Source organism: Taudactylus pleione, unplaced genomic scaffold, assembly GCF_031769625.1.
Source record: "Taudactylus pleione unplaced genomic scaffold, aTauple2 ptg000198l, whole genome shotgun sequence".
Taxonomy (NCBI): Eukaryota; Metazoa; Chordata; class Amphibia; order Anura; family Myobatrachidae; genus Taudactylus; species Taudactylus pleione.
In genome coordinates this window covers 6,486,858-6,503,735 of record NW_028284600.1, presented here as the reverse complement: position 1 = coordinate 6,503,735, position 16,878 = coordinate 6,486,858, and the positions used below count along the sequence as shown (strand labels likewise).

Here is a 16,878-nt window from a genome sequence, read left to right as displayed (position 1 = left end):
GCTATTTTGCGTCGCATGCACGGCGCTAAGCCACGTGTTCCCCTTATGTTGCCATAGTTTTAAACAATCATTATACTTTATTAATTTCTTTAGAGATTTCACCACACAGATGCTATCCCTAACATTATTCAACACCTCCACATCAAAACTGCCAATTTTAGAAAAAAGGTTTCACACACATTCTGGTCATCTTAACCCATACATTACAGTATGCAGTACCATATTTTATATAAATTATATGCCTTTCTGACCCTGTCGGTCCTTCCAAAAGCAGCACATCGTCCACCATACCCAACGTCAGCCTGGCACCCATCTGGGAAAATACTAAGCACATTTTTTGCTAGTATGTGGACCGGTGAATGATTCCCGAGAGCTACTTTCACGCACTCCTTCTCTTGTGCACAACCGGCCCGATAAGCGTTGCGGACAGCGTGCACAAGAGGAGCAGGATATTCCTATGCAATTATCCTACTTTCAGACAGATCTCCTCAAAAGCTCTGTCTCGGCTTCTTCCCGTTATGTGCTACCAACCGCTGAGCGTTATTGCCAGCGCACACAACGAGGATCAAAATAATGCCTATGCAGTTATTCTGACTCCAGACGAATCCACACAAGCTTCGTCTAAGCTTCCTTTTTGAGTACTTTCCACTGTTAGCATTTAAGAGTTCCAATAACTCTCACCCTTTCCAGTGATTTCATCCACTACCCCCAGTCACAATCATAGTCTGCCCAAGCATGCGGTCCAACCGCAATGCCCAGAGAACCTAACTGATCAATGGACCTTTGCGACCACTATTTGAGGGCCGAATTTCGAAAACCTACTTGTTTTCTCCAAGGTACAAAGGACCTTATTCAGAGTCGGTCGCAAGCGCCGATGCGCTCGTAACCGACTCGATGGTTAGTTCTGCGCACACGCAGCGGCCGCAGTGCGTGTGCACAAGCCCCGGAGTGACAGAGAAACTCTGTCGCTCCGGAGCTCGTTACCAAAGGGGTGGCTGTCGATGTTGATCGACAGCTTGCCCCGTTTGGTAGGCGGGCCGGGGGGGTGGTTTCCAAAACTGAGGCGTTCCTTAACGAATGCCTACCGTTTTGTGGGCGGCCTCACTGACATCATCAGTGATGTCAGTGGGGAGCTTCCTGCTCCATCAGAGCAGAAAGCTCCCCTGGGCTTACGAGTGCCCAGACCCAACCTTAGGGTCTTGTCGTAAGCCCCTATGGTCGTGATGGTGATCACCATCATGACCATCAACCTGGTCGGTCATTAAGCTGTGGGTGGTAACCTACAGCTTAGCGATCGAAAAGGAGGTGGTCGTTCAGGATGCAAGCGGCCGCCCTGATTCAGTGCGACCGCTTGCAACTAACGACCGCCTCTGAATGAGGTCCAAAATCCCTGTCCTTGCTGTACACACCCAGTAGCTTTCTGCCTCGTCAGACACCTACCAAGTCTTAAGGACCAACACATGGTACCTAGTCCAATAGGAAACACACAGTACTCCTATTCACGCCACAAGCACACGTTTACTTTCAAACACTTTTTCTGCGCAGAAAAATAAACCTTTCCCTAGTATGGCTGTATGATTCAGAGACAATGCAATCAATGCTATCAATACAACAATGGTATCTTACTGATTGTTTAAACATATGGAAGCAATATAAGAAACACGTATACGCTATTGTGCAAGTCACACTTTAGCGCCAAATTTAACAAAGAAAGAAACAGATTTTTTTTCTCTCCCGTTCCCAGGTCCTAGTCAGCGCCCCATTGAAATCACACAATAACGGGTATCAGTTTCTCAACACTAGATGGTAGCAGGTTTCGAACACAGTGCGTTCATCCTGCGTATGGTGCCTTCCACACTTTGGTGAGAAAGCGAGAGCCAAGTTACCGTGTAAAATCTGTTTTTTTGACCTCCAAAGACGCTATTTAGCGTTACCTGTCGCACAATAAATAATTGCTTTCCAGCCCAACTGTGTTTCCAAAGCACAAAAAGTTCTTATTGCAACAAAAAGTAAGTTACACGCTATGATCTATCACAATTAGCGCAAAGACAATTAAATACAAATGGTACAGCTTGATACATACGCATGCGCACCGGTCCCAGTAAACAGTCGTCACTCCAGAAGCCTGTGGTCATCCAAGAAGAATGGCTACTGACTGGGACCGGGACACAGGCTATATACCCTAACAGATTATGAGAACAACAATGTAGACAGACAAACATAATTCCATTGGTTCTTGCTCTTGGACAGTTCACTAGGGGTATGTCCCAATTCTCCACAGTTTTATTGCCTTTATATAATTGGTTTAAGACACTACATACAGAGTATACATTCTAACAAATAATTTCCTATGATCCATAACCATCGAATGCAAGATGTGACTCCCTCGCTGATAGACTCAAATATCTGGAAATAAACAGGGTGTCAGTATAGTAACAAACATGCCATGTCTACCATGTATACCTTAAATATCATATACATACATTTCAGAACATAATTATATGCTACTAAAACCTCTAATATTACGTTTAGTGTAAAGGAACCTTTTATGAGTGAGTGTATATTTATGATTATATGTAAGTATGCGTTGTGCATCTACACGCAGCGTAAAAGGTGCGATGTGTGCAGGGGTTGTGTACAGAGCAAACATGCGCTGTGTGTGTGTTTATATTTACAATAGCAACTGTGTATATGTGTGCACGCATTGTGGATACACATGCGATCGTTTAAGTGTATGTATATATGTACAAAAGTCAGGAATGATGATGTTTGTCCATGCAAGATGACATTTTGCCTGTTTCTGAGTCCCGTTTTTTTGAGGGAAAAATCCGAACTCGGTGTGCAAATTCGAACCTATCCGAGCCTGCACATCCCATATATATATATATATATATATATATATATATATATATATATATATATATAAATGTGTGCAAATGTGCATAAGTGTCATGGATTTATATATATATATATATACATATATTAATATATATATATATATATATGTATATATATACATATATATATATATATCTAGCTTTATTCAGTAACTGGTATTATTGATATTACTTCTGTCTGAACTAAGGGCCTGATTCAGAGCCTAACGCTCTGACCAGAGCGCTCGCTCTGAATCAGGGCCCTCCTCCATGAAAATGGAGCGTCCTCCTGGACGCTCGCATAGCTGTGGGTGACCACCCACAGCTTATGCAACGTCCATGATGATGGTTGCGATGGTCAAGACCATCGCGACCATCGGGCTTGCGACGGAGACCCTGCGGTAGGGTCTCGCTGCCGCAAGCCCTGGAGTGATTTTGTCTCTATCAGAGCCAAAATCACTCCCACTGACATCACTAGTGATGTAAGTGGGGCCGGCTTCAGACGGTAGGCGTTCCCATGGGAACGCCTCCGTCTGGCAGCCACGCCCCCGGCACGCCCACCAAAGGGGACATGCTGTCAATCAACATCAGCACCCTTTGGTGCGAGACCCGGAGCGACGGAGAGCCCGTCGCTATCCTGGTCTCGCGCATGCGCACGACGGAGCTCCCTCCGTTGTGCGCATGCGCAGTGGGCCAACATCGACCCGCTTGCGAGCGTCCTGCGCTCGCGAGCGGGTCTGAATGACCCCCGAAGTTAAAAAATGACAGACAATGGAGTTGTTCTGATCAGAGATGGCCAGCAGATACTTGATGGAATTACAATGTAATCAAAGGTCTTTCTAGCCTATTTGGAATGTAAATGCTAGTTCCTTTAGGCATACAATGATAGTATAGAAAGACAATGTTTCATTCAAAACACTCGTCTGCACCTCACAGTATGTGTGTGTTTTTCAATTACTAGTCACAGACATGTCCACAGGACTTGTCTCCTAGCACTGACCAAACCTTGCATTTTTAAATATATATAAAGTCTTTAAATAGTCATATGTGTATCCGTGCGCATTTATTATGTAAAGACTTTAACAGTGTGCAGTAACACGGCAGATGTACACAATGCAAAATAGCGCCGTACACAGTGATATTATACTGACTACGCCAGATGGCGTTGTGCAGACAATGCAAACATGGCGTCTTCAGATATTTTCAAAGATCTGATCTCAGTGAATCATCCAGCTTCGACAGAATGTAATTAGATTGGTCATATGATAGGCATGAGATGGTTCAAAGCGTGTGGTAATTAGGGGTCTATTTATCATTACATAAGTATCACTTTTGATAATTATGTTTTATATTCGCTGCGAGTTTAAAAAACTGTTTGGAGGCATTCATCATGCCTCATTAGCAAAAGTATCACTTCCGCAAAAAGCTGCTCTTTTTGCGGAGTCAGCTTTTCGGAAGAGTGATACTTTTCCCCCTAAACCTGCAGCGTTCCTATGGATTTCCCTAACCCCGCTGCTGTGTGTAAACCCCACTTCTATCCTTTCCCCCCATGTCCGCTCTGTCTCCTCCCGTGTCCTCCCCCTGCTGCTGTCTTCTGTTCTCCCCACCCCTGCAACATCCTCTCTGCCCCCTGCTCCCTCTCATTTGTCTCCACCACTGGGGGAGCCTGGACAGGAGCCATCTAACTGTCTTCTGCCGGTTAGTTGGAGCAGAAGCAGCGTGGGCTTCACATAGGTCCTTCAAAATCTTTGGGAAAATGGCGGTGGACATTTTGCCGGTGACTCGCGCATGTGCAGTGCTGCTGTCCCCGATGACTCATGCACACGCAGTAGATTATGACACTAAGCCAGAATCTACTGCTGCACCACCCGCTGCGCCACTCCTAGAGAGAGGAGGGGGCCCGCACACGAGTCTGCACACGGCCCCCTTCTCTCTTAAAACACCCCTGCCTGGAGCGCTCAGCTCCCGAAGCTCTGCAGTGCAGATACAGCAGGGAACAGATCTGAATAGATCCCTATGCGGCTGCAGTGGTGCCATACAAATCTTCACCGGTTGGCGAACAGTAACACCACCAGGTTCTGAATTTTTTATTTTTTTCGGAACGTGATGAATAGCCCTGACACTTAATTTATACAAAAGTATGTGAAAGTGTTAATTTTCACCTGCTTTTGTATAATTTAAGTGATGATGAATAGACCCCTTAGGCTGGTGACGAGCCTGAGAGGGGACATATATTTAAATGTTCAATTTTATTTACATTTTGCAAAAAATTTAATTTACCATTTATTACTCTCCCAAGTGAATCCCATAAGATCTAGACTATGGTGGGTTTGCAAATTAACCAGCATTGGTAGATCTTGTATCAACTAGATCTAAAATTAAATGACATTGTGTACAAAAGAGAGAGTTTGTACTATGTAACCTTTCCTCAAGGTTTCAGATGTTGTATTCAGATGTCGCTCGCTCAGTACATATTTATTAGCGCTCACACACATCTCTAGTTCCTGACAATTTTTTTTAAAATTGAGTTTATTTATGAAAACATTTTCATAAAAGAAACAACAAACAATAACTGAGAACCCTCCTACCACCCACTAAACACAAAAATGTACAAAACAAATCACATAAAAATACAGCCAAAGCCATGTCAAGAAACTAATACAATAGATACTGAATTATAATCCAGATCAGGAAGTTAAAATTTACGATGATATAAACAATTACCCACCAGTTACTTCAGAGAGAATTAGGATCAATCTCAGAATATTACATCATTACTAGAAGCCAACCTTTAAGGCGGGTATCCATTACAAAATCTGAAAACGACTGCACGATTACGACCTTGTAATCGTTCAGTCGTGTGGTGAGCCTGCACTGAACGAGCAGTCGTTCAGTGCAGGGTCAATCAATCATCTGGAAACATCAATCATCTGGATATCGTCAGGTTGACCAGCATGTTGGAAAGATGATAGATGTCTAAAAGACCAGCGGGCACGCGCATCGCTGGTCGTTTTAGACACTTTTGCAAACGATTTGCAAACGATTAAACGATCAAACGATTGTTATCGTTCAATCGTTCAACTAAATCGTCTAGTGGATACCCCCCTTAAAGCAGGCAATGTCTCCCCCTCCAGCAACATAATAGGAGCTCAAATATGATCATATTTAAATATACTGTACAGTACAGGATCCCCAAATACGATCATATTTAAGTATACAGTATATAAAAAGTGTTCATGTCTCAACCATTCATCAACTACACCACACAGCAAAAGTAGGGCCACTAGAAGCAGGTCCAGTGCTACCATTAGGCAGCTTTAGGCTGCTGCCTACGGCACCAGCACCTGAGGGGGCGGCACTGAGGCTGAAAACACATTAATAAGGATGTCTCTGAAAGAGACATCCTCCCTCTCTGCATGGTGGCTGTTATCTCCCCCGGGACCAGCCACCGATGTGCTCCCTTCTTCAAGTCCTTACTCCCCCCCCGTCCGAGGCTCTGCCCCTCCTCTCCGGGGCCACACCCCCTTGTTTATTTCTCTATTCCTCCTGACTGTCATTGACTGTGCCTGTCCTCCCCCGCACACGGCCTGCAGCTCCCTGTGGTAAGCCGGAATATGATGAGACAACAGAACCTCATGCAAGCATAGGTAAGTATCTGTGGAGGGGTGGGTGTTGCTTAGTGGTATGGGATGTATATTGATATATGAGGATTTATTAATGTTATTTAAAGAGTTAAACTCTTTAGATAACATTAATACATCCCTGGTTGTGTAGTAATATTGTGTGGAGTGGGGGGTGTATTAGCATTAATGGTTTATGTACTAACGTTGTATTGGGGCATTCTGGAGTTACTTGGGGGTGTTACAATGTTTTGTGTGTGTGTCAGGGGCATATCTATAATGGGTGCACACGGGCCCCTGGTTCCCACACCACACACTCTGCACCCATATTTTTTTAATACTTACCCCTCCGAAGTCCCGCATCGGCTGTAGCAGTGCTGCACTAAACGCCTGGAAAATGGCTGCCGTGGCCATTTCCCCGGAATTTTGCGCATGCGCATTGGGGACATGGCTGGGAAAATGGTGCGGCCATGCCAGGTGACCTGCACATGCACAGTAGACTCTGGGCACAGAGGCCCTGATTCAGAGCCGGACAGAGCGCTCGCTCTGAATCAGGGCCGGTCTTTTTATTTTTTAGAACGGCCTCCTGGCCGCTCGCATAGCTGTGGGTGACCACCCACAGCTATAGCGAGCGGCCATGATGATGGTCGCGATGGTCAAGACCATCGCGACCATCGGGCTTGCGACGAGACCCTTGTGGTAGGGTCTCGTGGCCGCAAGCCCCAGAGAGCTTTCGGCTCTAACAGAGTGCGAAAGCTCTCCCACTGACATCACTTGTGATGTCAGTGGGACCGCCCCCAGACGGTAGGCGTTCTCATGGGAACGTCTCCGTCTGGGCAGCCACCCCCCTGGCCCGCCCACCAAAGGGGGCGTGCTGTCACTCAACATCGACTGCACGCCCCCTTTGGTATGAGACCTGGAGCGATGGACTGGCCGTCGCTATCCGGGTCTCGCGCATGCACTCTGGGCCACCATCGAACCGGTTGCGAGTGCTCAGCGCTTGCGACCGGGTCTGAATCAGGCCCAGAGTCTACTGCTGCGGTCAGTGCGCTGCCAGACGCCAGGGAGAGAGGAGGGGGCCCCGGACGGTGTATGCAAACAGGCCCTTTCCTCTCTTAATACGCCCCTGGTGTGTGTATGTTTGCATGTGTCGGTATTAACGTTTTGTGGGAGCTAATTTATTGATGCTTATGTAAATACAGAGCTCTTGGAACTTGTACAAGTTTTTTGTTAGAAAAGCATTAGAAAAATGTATTGAAATTATCATGCCATGTGAGGACTACTACTGCTGTAATAATAGCAGGATTGGGCATATTGAAAGTGATGGCTTCAATGATAAGTATCTTTTTTTCTTATGTATATTTCAAGAAATGTTTCTATGCTTTTCTAAAAAGAAAAAAAACCTTGTTTGTCGGTCTCTGGGGATTATACTACAATGCAAGATGTTGTAAATTTGTGACCGTGCAAATGTAATATTTTTGAAGAATATGGTATGTGCAAAGCTTGCTGCACACAATATATGGGATGTCACTCATATCCCAGCACTTAGAATACCAGAGCCGGAATCCCGATCCTATCAGAATCCCGGCGCCAGCATCTCAACCACCGGTATCCCAAGGGTATTGGGGTTAGGAGGAGGGTTAGGGTGCAGGGGGGAGGGATAGGGTTAGGCTGCGGGGGGGGGGGGATTGTTAGGTTTAGGCTGCAGGGAGGGAGGGTTAGATTCAGGGTTAGGATACTTACCTGCAGGTGTCAATAAGAATTATTATTTTTATATTCCAAACGTCATGTTTGAGCAAGTGAAAAGTAGGTTTTTGGGGAGGAGGGGTTGTAGGCTAGGGTGCAGAGAAACCTAGCACCAGCCCTGCCTAGAAGCCATGCAAGTGCAGGTAAAGCAAACCTTGGCCAGATACATATCTATAATGGGTGCAGGGTGTGCGGTGCACACGGGCCCCTGGGTCCAGGGGGGCCCACACTGCACCCAAATAAAATTATACATACTGTATCTCTCTGATGTCTCCAGTGTGCTGGGCCGACGCTGCAGAGTAGCAAACGTTGCACCTGCGCAGTAGAAATGTCCCCAGGAAAAAGGCACTAGTGCTATTTCCCCGGAGCCCCGCACATGCACAGTAGATTCTAGCGCCAAGCCAGAATCTACTGCGCTGCCACAAAGGAGGGGCCCGCACTGAATCTTTACATGAGCCTGCTGCACTGCCAGAGAGGAGGGGGCCCTCACTGAAGGCCTGATTCAGACCCGGTCGCAACCGCTGAGCGCTCGCAACCGAGTCGATGTTTGCCCACTGGGCATGCGCACGACGGAGCTCCGGATCTCGCACCAAAGGTTGCCAGCTGTCGATGGTGATTGACAGCTCACCCTGTTTGGTAGGCGGACAGGGGGGGTGGCTGGCCAAACAGAGGTGTTCCGGAAGGAACGCCTGCTGTTTGGGGGCGGCCCCACTGACATCACCAGTGATGTCAGTGGGAGAGCTACCGGCTCTATTAGAGCCAGAAGCTCCCTGGGGCTTGCAGCCACGAGATCCTACCACAAGGGCTTGACCATTGGGACCATCAACCTGGCCGCTTGCAATAGCTGTGGGTGGTCACCCACAGCTATGCGAGCGGCCAGGAGGCCGCACAAAAACAAAATCAAAATGCCCAGATTCAGAGCGAGCGGTCGTTCAGAGCGTCCGTCTCTGAATCAGGCACTGAGTCTGCACATGGGCCTTCTCGTCTCTTAAAAATGATCCTGGTCAACTATATATTGACCCGTAATGAGATGAGTCCTGTCACAGAGACTAAGGCCAAAAATTCAAATTTTAGGAGATAAAAGAGGAATGCCCCCCCCCCTTTCCCCTCCGTTCTGGTGACACCATTGGTCAGCCACTGACCTTACTTATTAAAGAACCTTTCCTGTAACATGCAGGCTAGTCATACACCCCCCACCCCCACCCCGACTGGCAATATGACTATGTGTATAGCTATGTAATATTTCAGTTTTTACACACAGTTCATGATCCCAAATATATTTCTTCAGTACATTTTTTTATATAACTAGGAAGATGAATGTATATATGCCTGACAGCGATAATAACATATATCTATTTTTGCTTCCTTTATCTGCGTGGGGAGAATAACTGGTTAGAGTGTGATGGAACCTCTGATGGAGAAATATGCCTGAGTGATGATCTGACTGGGAAAGGCCTGGTGCCTTGACAGGCTTTCAATTAGGTTTATTGATTACAATGTTAGCACACTTTGCTGAACAATAGCGAGCAGCCAGCTGTTCTGTAATACATGTCAGATGCAAGGGGCTATTTAAAGCCTTCTGTGTGGGTTACAGCACAGAAATACTGTATATATTGATTGAAACACAGCTTTAAATAATGTAGCACATCCTAAAGAATATTCATATAGAGCGGCTTTCAGTTAATAGCCACCTGCAGATACATATTTATTTATACAGATGTGGAGGCAGTTTGTGAGCCTTCCAATGTTCCTATAGCCATTCCCCCAAAAATGTGATCTGACCTGAAACCAGAAAGGAGATAAAGATTAGGTGAATGTGGGGTCTATTTACTAATCCTTAAAGTACCAGCCATCCAGCTCCTAACTGTCATTTTTCAAACACAGCCTGTTACATGGCAGTTAGGAGCTGATTGGCTGGTACTTTATCTCAGTTCACTTTATCTCCACCCAACGCTTATAAAATAGACCCTACCACCAGTAACATGAAAATCATTATTTCACACCAACAGTGAGCCCATCGATTCAGCGTCCACTGTCGTGGCGTGAAAAGTATGTAAACTATGTGCCTGATTCAGACCCGCTTGGGAGCGCTCGCAAGCGGGTCGATGGTGGCCCAGTGCGCATGTGCACGACAGAGCCGGCTCTTCATCTTCCATCGACTATGGTCACCCACAGCTATACGAGCGGCTAGGAGGCCGCTCTAAAAATCAAGAAGGATGGCCCTGATTCAGAGTGAGTGCTCTGTCAGAGCGTCCGGCTCTGAATCAGGGCCTATGTTCAATAGTGGTTTCTGGTCATGTCCAACTCCAGACAAGAACTGTTGATGTGCCTGTGGCTGAACAGGATACAGGACTGTTGCTAAAAACTTTGGTTAACTTGAGCCTGTAGCTGAACAGATAGTTGTCAGAATTTATTAAGGGAAACTGTGCAGGAAGAGATCACAAAGGACGCAATGCTGAGTCAGGAGAAGTGGAGTTCAGACTTGGGTACAAGATCAGGAGGAAGGAGCGTTCTCAGACAGGTCAAGGCCGAGATCAGGAGTAGAATTCAGAAATCCCAGGTCAGGTGACCGGATGAGATCAATTCCAGTAACTATCACAGGGCTCAGGAGCAGGGGCCTTGTCATGATGAGCTCATATACTGTACTGAGATTTATGTCAGTAACATAGGAACTGAATGATTAACATAATAATCTTATACAGGGGTCTATTTACTAAGCCCTTGGATGCAGATAAAGTGAACAGAGATAAAGTACCAGCCAACCAGCTCCTAACTGCCATGTCACAGGCTGTGTTTGAAAAATGACAGTTAGGAGCTGGTTGGCTGGTACTTTATCTCTGTTCACTTTATCTCCATCCAAGGCTTAGTAGATAGATCACATAGTGTCTGTAGTTCCGTTCTCCTGGGCTGAAGTTTTGGAGCACCTGGGATTGCAGTGGCAGGGTTTAATTCAGGAAAGCTTGAGACGTCCGCTTATACAATCAAAGCTTCCAGGATCCGGGGGAGGATTAGGTTAGAGGCTCCCATGGGTGGACTTAGGGTTAGGCACCCCCCCGGGAGGTTAGGGTTAGGCTAGGGTTAGGCACCCCTCTGGGAGACAGGGTTAGGCTGCTAGGAAGGGGGGGTTAGGTATATGCACTTAGAGGGGGGTTAGGGTTAGGCACTGGGGGGAGGTTAGGGTTAGAGACCCCTAAAGTTACAGTTACTGGGGGGGGGGATTAGGTTAGCTATACTTACCTTAATGGACGGTCGGGATTTCCCCCTCTGCCGGGCTGCCGCTGTCGGGATTAGAACCGCCGGCCATGCGACTGGCGGCAAATCATACTGATTCCGTCCAAGACTGATGTCTGACACCAGTCTAAGCCACGGTATCAGTTTTACCAGTAAAAGTGCCTCCATACGGATATGTCCTCATAAACTATAGCTGCAGTGACACCAAACAGCCCCTCTCGGCACACCAGGTCCTGTGCGACTCTGCTTGCGCCGAGCCCATACACAGTGCGATATATCAGCTGATCCGATGGATTGGTACGATATCTCTGGTATATCGCACCATGTGTGGGCATGATATCGGCCAGCGCGCGCTCCCGTGGGGTCGCACATCGCACCTCCAGATCTTACTGCATGTTCAGCTGATCAGGGGATGCGATGTACGATCCCATGCAGCGGTATGCGGGTGGGGGAGGGGGCAGGGGCTGGCTGGCAACTTTTAGCCTGGGGGGCAAACACAAGCAAGTGGCCCGGCATTTTACCAGCACATTGTGGAGCTTGGCCTCAATAGAGTAACGGAATATAATGAAACAATATATATATCAATTGTGTTAATATATACTGAGTCTTAAAGACACGCTGGTAGGCGAAAACTTTAGGCTGGGTTTTCGGGACCAAAGTCCTTAAATGAAGATAATCTGATTATGAGGTGAAACTTCCTGGTGCCATACAGTATATGATTGTCCAAAAAGTTTTATATATAGCTGTAGTATAATCTTGTTACCAAACTGGTGGGCAAGAACTTGGGGCTGGATGTTCAGGGCTATTAAGCACCAAATGATATATAACCCAGATGGACAGGATTTTCAGAACTACTAGCAAAAGGTAGGCCACAGCTCCCGTGGGCAAAAACTGTAGGCAGGATGTTCACATAATGTAGTATCTTGTAATATTTAAACCAGGTAGGCAAAAACTGTGGGCAGGTAGTTGGAATGAACGGCCGTAACCAGATTAATTGTAAACGTGGCTTACTTCTCCTCCACTTCTCTTGCCACCTCAGAAGAGGAACGTAATATCAGAGTGACAGGTACACCAGAATGCAGTTACTTTAGGCAGGAATGATCACTTACCTCACCCTGAAGTCTGCTGGTCCTGTATCAGTCTGTGTCCACAATCTCTGTGTATGGGTGTAAGTGGGGAGACTATGATACTGAATGATGACTGAGTATCAATTATTATAACAACTGTTTATTCAACAGTAATGTAACAAAAATACCCTTCAAACAGGGATTAGAGATTTAAAAGTAATCGGATACTGTCAGAAATGTACCAACGCGTTTCATCTCATCACGAGACTTTGTCAAGGGCAATTGATGTCTGTAATGTTCAATCCATCTTATATAGACAACCTCCTCATTCATCAGTCTCCATGTGCTACAGCGCCGCACTTCCGGGTATTCACTTCCAGGTTGCGCGCGCCGTGTGTGTGTGAGGGGAATTAGGTACATTGTGTCTCCTAGCATCTGCCCTTCCTATCAGATGACTGTGAGTCCAGAGGCCATAATGAGGTCACGTTACCGCCCTCTGTTCACACAAAGCAGGAGTAGCCGGAGCCTGTTTCCTTATATGTCCTCACTCATGGCGGCGGCCATTTTTGGTTAGATATTTGTATCTAATATACACTTGTTAGTTAGAGTGAACTGCTGAACTTATCCTCAGTGAAAGCATGGCCATTTTCAATGGATAATATAAATATGATATGCGACACATGACTTTTGTATTAGTTGGTTGTCATAGAATATCCCGGTATTGAGTACATCTAATGGCAGTTAAGTAACATAATAATATCGCATACCCAAGTAGCATATGCAAATTATTCATCTATAAACAACTGAATATGTGTATCAAAACTTTCTATAACTTATTTCCAGCTGTGTATACTGAAATAAATATAATAAAATTATCGGGGAGTAGGACAAATTATTGACATTAAATAAATTAAATAAATGCAAAATGCCAAATAAGATTCAAGTAACTAGGGATATCAAGAGTTACACTAATTGAAATGAGCTAATTGTTAAGTATGAATCTGGGATATATCCAATATTAATATTTCTAATGTATATCTAGAAAGGAAAGGAAATACATTAGTCCATTATTTGATGGATAATAAATGGGTTCATAATCTCAATAGATATATTAATTTAAGGATCTAAATTGAGTCCTTCAGGATATAGGGTTTGTAGATCGTAAATCCATCTGCTCTCTCTCCGATTTATGACATCTAATTTGTTGCCTCCCCTCCAGTTATAGATAACCCTGTCGAACCCTGTGAATTTTAAACCTTTGGTGTTGCAGCTCTGAACCAGCTTGAAGTGCTCTGACACATTATGGTTTTCTAATCCCTTGTGGATATTTCGACAGTGTTCGTAAATTCTTAACTTAAGGGTTCTCGTCGTGCGTCCCACATATTGAGGCCCACATGGGCACTCAAGTAAATATATTAAATTGTCACTATCACATGAAAGTGTGCCTTTAATCCTATATTCCTTATGTGTTTGGTTCGATTTGATGACAGTTGTTGGTCTTGTGTTAGTGTACCCCAACAATTTACAATTAGAGCATCTCCCACAATGGTAAAAACCTTCCCCAACATTATTCCCATCAATTGTCTTCTGTCTTACATTTTTGGTATTAGCATTCTCTTTGAGGTGGTTAGGTACTATTTTTTGTTTTATGTTAGGAGCTTTGCGAAACACCACGTTTGGTTTATCTTGTATGACAGTTTTTAAACTGTTGTCCAGACTCAGAATATGCCAATATTTTTTAAGTATACTCTACACTTTATTGGAGGCACCTGAATAATTGGTCACGAAATATACTTTCTCATGTTTTCCAGTCAATGCTGGTGATTCCATCTTGGAGTGTTCTAATAATGTATCTCTAGATCTGATTTCTAATTCTTTATAGGCTCCTTCTACTATTTTCATGTTATATTTCTTCTCTTTAAATTTTTGTTTTAATTCTGATCCTTGTGCAGTGTAGTCGTCCAGTGTAGTGCAGTTTCATCTTAAGCGTGTAAATTGGCCCTTGGGTATCCCTTGTATCCAACTCGGATGGTGGTTGCTTTGTGCCAGGATGTAGCTATTAACGTCTACTTCCTTATGGTGAGTCCTTGTATGAAGTCTATTCTCATGGATGAAAATTTCCAGATTCAAAAAGACAATATTTGTCTTACTGTATGTAGAAGTAAACTGAAGATTGTGGTTGTTCTCATTAATATAGGACAGAAATTTTAGCAAAGATGGTTCATCGTCTCTCCAAATGCACAACACATAGTCTATATAGCGTCTCCAGAGGACCAAATTCGCCCCGAGCTCCGCTTCGGACCAGATCTTATTGTCCTCCCATTGACTCATAAATAGGTTAGCGTAACGGTGCGAATTTGGTCCCCATCGCTGTCCCTCTACACTGTACATAGAAATCACCCCCGAACCACATATGTGTTAAGATGTATTGTATGCCATGGAGTATGAAATTTCTCTGTTCCTCATCCATATCTGTGTCTTGATCGAGAAAATACTTTACACTATCCAAGCCTTGATTATGATCGATGACAGTATATAGCGACGTCACATCACTTGTTATCAGCCAGAAATCATCTTTCCATTCTATATCCTGTATTGTTAGGAGTACCTCGGTCGTGTCACGAATATATGATGGTTGTTTTTGCACATAACTCCGTAGGAAACTATCAATATACTGTGAAAGGGGGGAAGTGATGGAGTTAATCCCAGATGTAATCGGTCTTCCTGGGGGATGGGTAGTGTTCTTGTGGACTTTGGGGAGGTAATAAAAAACAGGTATTACCGGGTTTGATGGGGTTAGAAACTTGTATTCTTGCTTATTAAGGATCCCTATGTTTTTACCTGTGTCCAAAAGTGTCTGTAGTTCTTTTTGAAATGTGTTGGTTGGGTCTCCCCTTAATTTTCTATACGTTGTGGTGTCATTAAGGATACGGAGGGCCTCTGTCTCATAATCACACCTATTCAGGATCACGATTCCCCCCCCTTTATCTGCGGGTTTAACCACAATCTCCTTGTCCCTCTCTAGTGATCTAAGGGCCTCCCATTCTTCTTTGGATAAGTTTGGTCTGATGGAACCAATTTTCGGGTCTAATTTTTTCAAATGTTTGAATGAAACAGCCTTTTAAGTGTGTGGGATTGAATGTCGATGTTGGTCTTAATCCACTATGTTTGAATCTGTCCCCTTCTACTTCTGTATTAATATGTCTACCTGTATTTTTATCCAAAAAATATTTTTTAAGGCTCAATTTTCTCGTGAAATTTTTGACGTCCAAAAAAGTATGGAATTTATCCAATTTGTTAGTGGGGACATACTTTAAACCCTTATTCAAAAGGGTGATTAGCGGTGTTGTTAGAGTACATTTACTGAGATTGAATATACCAATGGGTTTTTCATCTATGCATGCTCAATTGTTTCTAACTTGCTTTTTTTCCCCTCCCTGGCATCCTCTTCTAGTACATCTAGCTTTCTTTTCATGGTTATCTGGGTGTTTCCTATTTCTAAAAAAGAGTCCCCCCATTTTGCTCTCTTGGGAGAGGTTGAGGTCAAGAATGTACCAGGGGCAACCTCAGTCAGTGTTTGGGGATTGGAATGGACTGTAGGTATATTAGATCTCCTTGTGGTATCTATCAAGTCCTGCCAGCCCCTCTCAAAAGATTGTCGGGCTAGAGTAGACATATGCTCTTGTGCTTCCTCTACATCATCTATAGAGTGAACTGAGAAACTAATATTAGTAGTGTCGCTTTCTTCAGTCAGTGATTGACTGTAAACCGATAATTCTAAAAGATTGATATCATTGACTTGTGGTGCTGCAACTGTATGTATATATATATAGATTGTAAGCTTGCGAGCAGGGCCTTCTTACCTATATATCTGTCTGTTATTATCCAGTTTTGTTCTATTAATGCTTACAATTGTAAAGTGCAATGGAATATGCTGCGCTATATAAGAAACTGTTAATAAATAATAAATAAATTATATATATATATATATATATATATATATATATATACACACACATGGTGTGCAATGGGATGTGATTTTATAACGTTGATGGCGTAAGCCACTGCCCTCTTGACTTATTGTGATCCAGGAATGCAGCACCATTCTGGACTGCATATTGGTAACTATATGTGCAGGCACCTGGCCAAATAATTATAAAGCCGGACCTCTTTGGGAACTATATGTATATAGTAATACAGCAGCAAAAAATGCCCTGTCACTTACTTGCTGCCAGTGGTCAGTCAGTGTCACTCTGCCTCATATAGTAGGTGGGTCTGGAAGGGAGTCTGTAGAGGGATCTGTGCCATGCTGTTAGTAGTACTCGGCAGCTGGCGGCG

At 44.5% G+C, this 16,878-nt stretch overlaps 1 protein-coding gene across 1 annotated transcript in view; it reads right to left on the bottom strand.

Moving 5' to 3' along the window:
- The window catches only part of INPP5A (inositol polyphosphate-5-phosphatase A), a 567,250-nt gene extending 554,527 nt beyond the window's left edge, over positions 1–12,723 (bottom strand). The window contains exon 1 of the mRNA XM_088476881.1: positions 12,583–12,723. The gene's annotated coding sequence lies outside the window, so the exon portion shown is untranslated. The remainder of the gene's footprint in view (positions 1–12,582) is intronic.
- Positions 12,724–16,878: the final 4,155 nt, after the last annotated feature.